Source organism: Thamnophis sirtalis, unplaced genomic scaffold (genome assembly GCF_051295495.1).
Source record: "Thamnophis sirtalis isolate CommonGarterSnake01/CBP01778 unplaced genomic scaffold, rThaSir2_p1.2 scaffold_1, whole genome shotgun sequence".
In the NCBI taxonomy this organism is placed as follows: Eukaryota; Metazoa; Chordata; class Lepidosauria; order Squamata; family Natricidae; genus Thamnophis; species Thamnophis sirtalis.
The window spans coordinates 160,577,953-160,585,943 of NW_028261381.1; positions in this window are offsets into that span (position 1 = coordinate 160,577,953).

Consider the following 7,991-nt stretch of genomic DNA (forward strand, 5'->3'; position numbering starts at 1 on the left):
GTATGGATGAGTTCTCAGATGCCATATGGTCAGTTGAGTAAAGTTCCAACATTCCTCCCCCCCCTGCAGCTGCAGTGGAGAAGTCTTTATTGTGTAAAAGGGACTAGCCTGGCCTTCTCAATGGCCCATTGACAAAGTGGGGATGGGTAAGGTGACCAGATTTTCAGATTGGTAAAGAGGGACATCATTGGGGGGGGGGCTTGATTAAAATTTTTATATTTTGTCAAAAGGTCACCCCAGGACACTGAAACCATCATAAATACGAATCTGTTGCCAAACAAAATTTTGATCACGTGACCATGAGGATGCTACAACGGTCGCTAAGTGTGAAAAATGGTCGCAATGGTCGCTAAGTGTGAAAATGGTCATCAGTCACTTTTTTCAATGTCATTGTAACTTTGGTCACTAAATGTTTTCCCCCTCCTCGAGGCACCTCACTTCTTCCTTCATTCCTCTTGCTTATCTACCTTCACCTTATCTGTCTTCTGCTCTTTCCCTCTCTTCCTTCCTTTCTCCTTCCATCCTCTCTTCTTTCCTCTCTCACTCCCTTCCTCCTTTTCTTTTCCTTCCTCCTTCCATTCTTTCAGCTTTCTTTCTTTTGCCTATCTACCTTCTCTGTCTTTCTGCTCTTTCAATTTCTCTCTTCCTCTTCCTTCTGTTCCTTCCTCCTTCCATCCTTTCACCTTCCCTCCTTCCCATTTCTTCCTTCTTCCTTCCTTCTGCCTATCTACCTTCACCTTCTCTGTCTTTCTGCTCTTTCCCTGTTTTCCCCTTTCCTCCCTCCCTCCCTTCTTTCCTTTCTAGTTCCATCTTTTCTTCTTTCCTCTCTCCCTCCCTTTTTCTTCCTTCCTTCCTCCTTCCTCTTGCCTATCAACTTCATCCTCTTTGTCTTCCTGCTCTTTCCCTCTCTTCCCCTTTTCTTCCTACCTCCTTCCCTCTTTTCTCCTTCCCTCCTTCTTTTATTTCCTTTCTTCTTCCATCCTCCTTCTCCTTCCTCCTTCTATTCTTTCTCCTTTCCATCTTTTCTCTTTCCATCTTCTCCCCCCCCTCCCTTCTTCTTTTCCTTCCCCCCTCCCTCCTTCCTTCCTCTCCTTCCCACTCTCTCCTTGGGAGGGGTTGGGGGTGGGGGGGCAGCAGAGACCAAATAAAGTCAGAAAATCTTATTAAAACTTTCCTATTTGTTGGATCGCATTGCTGCGAACTTATAAACCAAATCAGGGGAACATGTTGCAACCGAGGGTGCTGCAAGGAAAGGGGGGAGGCAGCCCTGCCCTTTCCCCAGTTTTGCAAGGAATGAGAAATGGTGCTTTAATCTGAAGCAACTCCGGGAAGGTCCTTTGGTGGTGGCAGGCGTCCTAGAACCTGCCTGCTAGCAAAGGACCTTCCCAGAGTTGCTTTTCTGAGCAATGGGGAGACAGAAGGGACAAAATACCGGCCGTCTGGGACGGGTATACAGGGCTGGGGGTGGGGTAGGCTTACTTCTGGGTCCGGTCACAAAAATCGGGACTTTTTAAGAATGCCCCAGGACACGGGACAAATTGTGCGAAAGCGTGACTGTCCTGCAAAAATTGGGACGTCTGGTCACCTTAGGGATGGGCAGGAAGCTACAGGCAACTATTCTGTCTCTTAAAACATGTTTCTTTCTTTTCACATCCAGAGAAATATTCTGCCTTTTCAATATTTCCTAGGATATTTCATTTTTCTGGGAGAGGGCTGGATGATAACTTCCCACACTGTCTTCTCTATATTTATTTATTTATTATTTGAATTTATATACCCACCCACTTGATATCTAAATATATATATATATAGGAACATAAGCAGGGTGCTTATGTTGGTATTTCAATACAAATTTTGCTTTGTTCCACAGATCAACATTTTAAATTAAAAAAACTATTATAGTCCATTTACAATCACACATATTCATGACAATCCACACACTCAGCTTTCCTTTCTCTCACACACAGAACAAATGTTGCAGCACCTAATTGATTTTAGTTGATCTTGGGGTCGAACTAGGCAAGGTTGACCCTAACTTAAAAAAGTGCTCATCAGGGAATCCAAACAATAATTCTGAAAATGGGGGGGGGGGGAAACTAGAAACAGCAAATGGCAAGTCATTTTATATGGCTGCCAAGAAAAATCACAGACGTGTCCGACTCAGATTCGAGGGATTGTTAGCCTCGATAGAGAAAGAACTTGCAAGGAAATTCAGATGACTGAGGAAACGGTCAGGTCTCAGATATGTCTAAGGCACAGATGACAGTAGGATTACTGTCCTTAGCGATGGCTACTCTCATGTCAAATCAATCAACATGCCTTCAAGTATTTCAAAATTTATTCAACAACTTTATTGCAACTGGAGAAGATGATATGATAATATGCTTCACACGTGTTGTAATAGTCATCAAAAGACTTCATCAGCTACACTCCTGTCTTCAAAATGGTTCCACAATACCGGTAGTCCTCAACTTACAATCACAATTGAGTCCTCTGTTGTTAAGCAAGACAGTTAAGAAAGTTTTTATGAACTTTCTTGCCATAGTTGTTAAGTGAATCTCTGCAGTTGTTAAGTTATTAGCACAATGCTTAAGTAAATCCGGCTTCCCCATTCACTTTGCTTGTCAGAGGTCGCAAAAGGTGATCATAGAAACCTGGGGCTCTGCAACCATCAGAAATATGAACCAGTTGCCGAGCATCCAAATTTTGATCACATGACCATGAGGATGCTGCACCAAAATACCATTGTATTTTGTATTTGTATTTATTAGTTTGTCAAACATCTCATATGATTCACTTTTTCAGTGGCATTGTAACTTCGAATGATTACTAAATGAATGGTTGTAAATCAACCACCTATACTATTTTCCAAAGGAACCACAGATTTATGTGAAACCACAGTGAAACCACAGATTTCACAGAATTCATGAACTACTGTTATTGGGCGTGTTGGAACAAAAACTCCATTAATCTATTGCCTTGCATAACAAAAATGCAGAGAAATCATCTTGCATCCTGATTTTTGTCATTTAAAGCCCGCCAAGTGGGCACTATCTAATAAAATGAAATTCAATGGTGAAAAGAGTAAGGTCCTACATTTAGGCAACAAAACCAAAATGCACAGGTACAGTATAGGTGGTACCTTGCTCAACAGTAGTAACTGTGAAAGGGATCTTGGAGTCCTAGTGGACAACCCTTTAAATATGAGCCAGCAGTGTGCAGCAGCTGCCAAAAAAGCCAACACAGTTCTAGGCTGCATAAACAGAGGGATAGAATCAAGATCACGTGAAGTGTTAATACCACTTTATAATCCCTTGGTAATGCCACACTTGGAATACTGCATTCAGTTTTGGTCACTTCGATGCAGACACTCTAGAAAGAGTGCAGAGAAGAGCAACAAAGATGATTAGGGGATTGGAGACTAAAACATATGAAGAACGGTTGCAGGAACTGGTTATGTCTAGTTTAATGAAAAGAAGGACTAGTGGAGACATGATAGCAGTGTTCCAATATCTCAGGGGTTGCCACATAGAAGAGAGAGTCAAACTATTCTCCAAGGCACCTGAGAGTAGAACAAGAAGCAATGGGTGGAAACTAATCAAGAAGAGAAGCAACTTAGAACTAAGGAGAAATTTCCTGACAGTTAGAATAATTAATCAGTGGAACAGCTTGCCTCCAGAAGTTGTGAATGCCACAACACTGGAAGTCTTTAAGATGTTGGATAGCCATTTGTCTGAAATGGTATAAGGTTTCCTGCCTAGGCAGGGGGTTGGACTAGAAGACCTCCAAGATCCCCTTCCAGCTCTGCTATTGTATTGTAAGTGTATACATTTATTCCGGTGAACAATTGTTTCTTTAAAATGACAGAGTAGAAATCCATATGATGGCTGTGTTTTAATCCTTGACCAATTGGAGGCTCATATGGCAAGTGACATCAGCAAAAATTCAATGTTTATCCTATTTTTGTGAAACCATCTGAGAAAATGCACCAAATGAATCATATTTGTATAGGAGGAGGAGGAGGAGCTATAACTGCAAAGTATAATTTTTGTTAGAGAAAATGATAAAAAGTAAATAGGTTTCTATGGCTTTTACTCCATCAGCGGTTGCCGACTTAGGGACAGAGCTCATCTCCCTTTCAAAGCAATTGAACCACTGCTGTCCAAAGACATTTCTGCAGTCATGTGGCCAGCATGATATCACAGGGCACTGTTACTGTTAGGAACGGTTGGGTTGGCAATATATAAATCATGTAACAATGCTGTGCCTGTTTCTTTAAATCATGCTGTAAATATGATTGGTTGCTGTTTCCTCAATCAGCCATAAGATGGAGCCAGAATCACTGTTAGATGCTGATCTGATCTGAGTGTTTGGAAGCTGGCTGTTAGAAGTGCCATATAGTGATCAACGTGAGCTATTGTAAGTTTTGCAACTACTAGCAAACTTTGTGTACCGGACTGTTTGTATGATTATGGACTCTGTTATTTGGATTATCCCTTAGCTGAAAGATGTTGATGACTGACTGTCTTAACCGTGTATGACTTGGACTATTTGATGGACTCTGATACCTCCATCTCCACAAAAGTAAAAGCCTACTTAAACTGCAGTGTCTCTGTATGCTGGTTTGTGTGTTTTTCAACACAACTCTCAACGCTTTCAGCACAACGCTTCTCTGAACACACTCGGTCTCCTAACGGGGAGCTTACCTAACAGTTACTGTCCCACAGAAGTGCTACCTATTTATCTACTAGCATTTGCATGCTTTCAAACCCCTAGGTTGGCAGGAGCTGGGGCGAGTTCATTCCATCAGGTGGTGCTTAGATTTCAAACCTGACTTGGAGTTGGAGTTGGAGTTGCGTTTATTTATAGGCCGCCCTTTTCCCTGAGGGGACTCAGGGCGGCTAACAACATGGGAGGGGAAGACGTACAATAACATAAAATACAAATAACATAAAATACAAAGACTTGCAAGCTTTCCACTGAAAAGCCTAGCATCTTAACCGCTGAGCCACCAACCTGCCCTTTTTGGACCCATCACAAACTCTGTTTCTAAGATTTTGATCTCAATTCATCTTGCTATTTTATGGATCTCCATTGGACTAAAGCACGAGTGTCACACTCACCGCATCACGTTGCCGTCACATGATGTATTGCAATGTTTTTTCTCTTCACGGACCTGGCCTGCGTGTGAGACATCTGCACCATAGGCCACCAGTTTGACACCCTTGGACTAAAGCATCACATAACAGCTCCTGGGGCTTCAGTCAACTTCACTTTTGTACGATAATATAATTATTTCTGTAGACAATAACTGCTGTCTGCCATATGTTTATATCAAAATACTATTGTAAGGTCCAAAAACTGCACTTGAGTCACTAGAATGCCAAAATGAGAGTTGGAAAATAACAGCTTTTATTGGTACAAAGAAGAGCTGGGTAGACTTATTCCATATGCATATAGACAACAAACATGCAAGGAGAAAAGCCACACATAAGTGAGTTTAGCACTAATATCTTATATCCAAATTTAGCCAACCAGAGATAAAAGTTTGTCACCCAACATGAGCAATGACTTGCCCATGCCCACCTTATCCATGGAACATTCTTTGTCCATGCTTTGTTATCTTACAGAGCATCCCTTGTAGACGTGTGTGTTTGTGCTCTTAGGCAGCCGTCTTCTTTGGCCCCGTTTATCTATGGAGCAGGATGTTTCTGGGTAACTGTTTTTGTTCCATCTCCAAGGATGTGTCTAGCTTTGAAGCAAATAACAGAAGCGAGAAACCAAATAGCACATCCAGGAAAATATATTCTGTATTTTCAATATTTCCTAGGATATTTCATTTTTCTGAGACAGGGCTGGGTGATAACTTTCTACACAGCTTTCAAAATTCATATACTTTTCCAAAGATTTGCATAAATCATTGTTAACTGCTATTGTCCAAGAAGTATAAAATTAAAAGTATTGGGAGACTATTCAACAGAACATACATATTATACTATTCAAAATCTTCCACTGATCTACATAGGAGAGCATTGCATACAGATAGTCAAAAGCTGTTTCAAGAATATTCGAAAACTTGTTCTCTACTTACATAATAAAACCCCTTTCTCCCTTTGTTTGAACTTTTACACCAATATAAAAGCAAAGAAAATATATGCAGGAATATTTGGTCACATTTTCCCGAATCTTTTGAATGGCAAGCCAGTATGTTTACGTTTTCCATTTATATAATCAGGACATATTAACCCTTCTTTCTATTCCTTTTTAATTTTAATTTTCTTTTATTTTGCTTGAAAGTCACCTTTTCAATTTAAATCAATCTATTTCATTTTAAAAGATCCAGACCTCATTGATAACGAGCTTTCTGTTACTCCCCTGATGGTATTTTTCCCCCAATACCAATTCTAATTCCAAGAATAAAGTAGAACAAAATAATCTGTAGTTTGGGTTGTGTCTAGATTAAGGAGAGCACTCAATGAACTCCATTTGGGAGAACAAAAGCATAAACCTCCTCTCCATTGTGCTATCTATGTAATGCAGTAATTGCATCTCCGCACGAAAACTCTCCTCAAGTTTTCTACAGGAAAAATTAAGAAACAGAGAGAAACTTCTCTCCCCCTCAAACTTATTCCACTAATCTCCTCAGGCAGATTGTGGACACCTATCACTCCATGTCCCAACTAAATTGTGGAGGTGACTTAGGACCCCCTCCGCATGATAGGCAATCCTCGCACCCTATCCGTACCCTCCACCTTTTACCGCTGCCCAATGGCAAACTGGAAGGCGGGACTTCCGGCGCCGGTTGCTAAGACAAGCACGTTTCTTTCCTTAACAACGGCGAGGAGGCTGGTTTTTGGGGGCTCGGGGTCGAGGTGACGCAGGTGAGACGTACCACCGAGTGCTCCTTTGGGGCTCCCGGCGTGGACGGAGCCGCTTCTCGCTTCCTCCTCGGACCGGCCGGCGTTCACCGGCCCCACACCTTTCCTTCGGCGGGTCTGGTCCTCCCGAGAGTGCCGCCTGCCGCTGCTTTTAGCCGGGTCTTAGAGGACTCCTTTCTCCGGAGCGGCTGGGTGGGACTGTCCCACATCCCAGCCCGTGTATGACCCGCGGGCGGAGGCGAGCATCTGAGCAGGGCTCGGGAAGATGAAGCGGCTCGCCTGGGCTCTAAAAGAAGGCAGCCGAATCATTGTTCCAGCCGGCTCTGCGGTTCTTCCTCGGCGCTCCTTTCGGAGGTGCGTGGGAGGCAATTCGGATTTTCACTCAAGGTATACAGGCATGTCTTCGGTTAGGGCTGGATCTGAAGCGAGATGGCCCTCTATTATAGAGAGGGTCGGCTCTCCCGCCGGCTTTGAATCGCCTGGGGAAGCAGGGTCGATAACCTTTGAGCATGTGCAGAGTGTGCGTTTGCCCCACGAAATGAGTAGCTGGAGCCCAGCCCTTGCATAGATAGAAAGCTTTCTGGGTCTGGAAATGTACTTTTTAATGCATAAAATAGCAGGCTTTTTCACTTGATTATAGGTAGGAACTATAAGGAATAAGGAACTATCAGGAATAAGGGACTATAAAGGATAAAGAATTATAAGGGATAAGGAACTATAAGGGATAAAAAACTCTAAGGAATAAGGAACTCTAAGGAATAAGGAACTATTCTCCTTAGCAATGAAGGGGACAACAGAATCTTATTTTTTATCTTAATATTTGACAAGTCATTCTAAATTGAAGGGATCCAAAATCAAGTGACCCAAATGGGTCTTTTGATTGTGCCTCAATAGGACATTAAATTGATTCTGATTCCACGTGATAGTCAAATCAAAAGTTACTACTGTGAGATGTATTTGCACTATAACTAGATTCACAGATGAGCCAACACCTCTAACTTCTGGCTATGGGTTTCAAAATAATGGAATGTTTGGAAGTTATTAACACACAGTATAGTTTTTGCTATAATTGGTATTTGGTGAAACTGTGTTTCAGTAATTTTACAGTGGAAC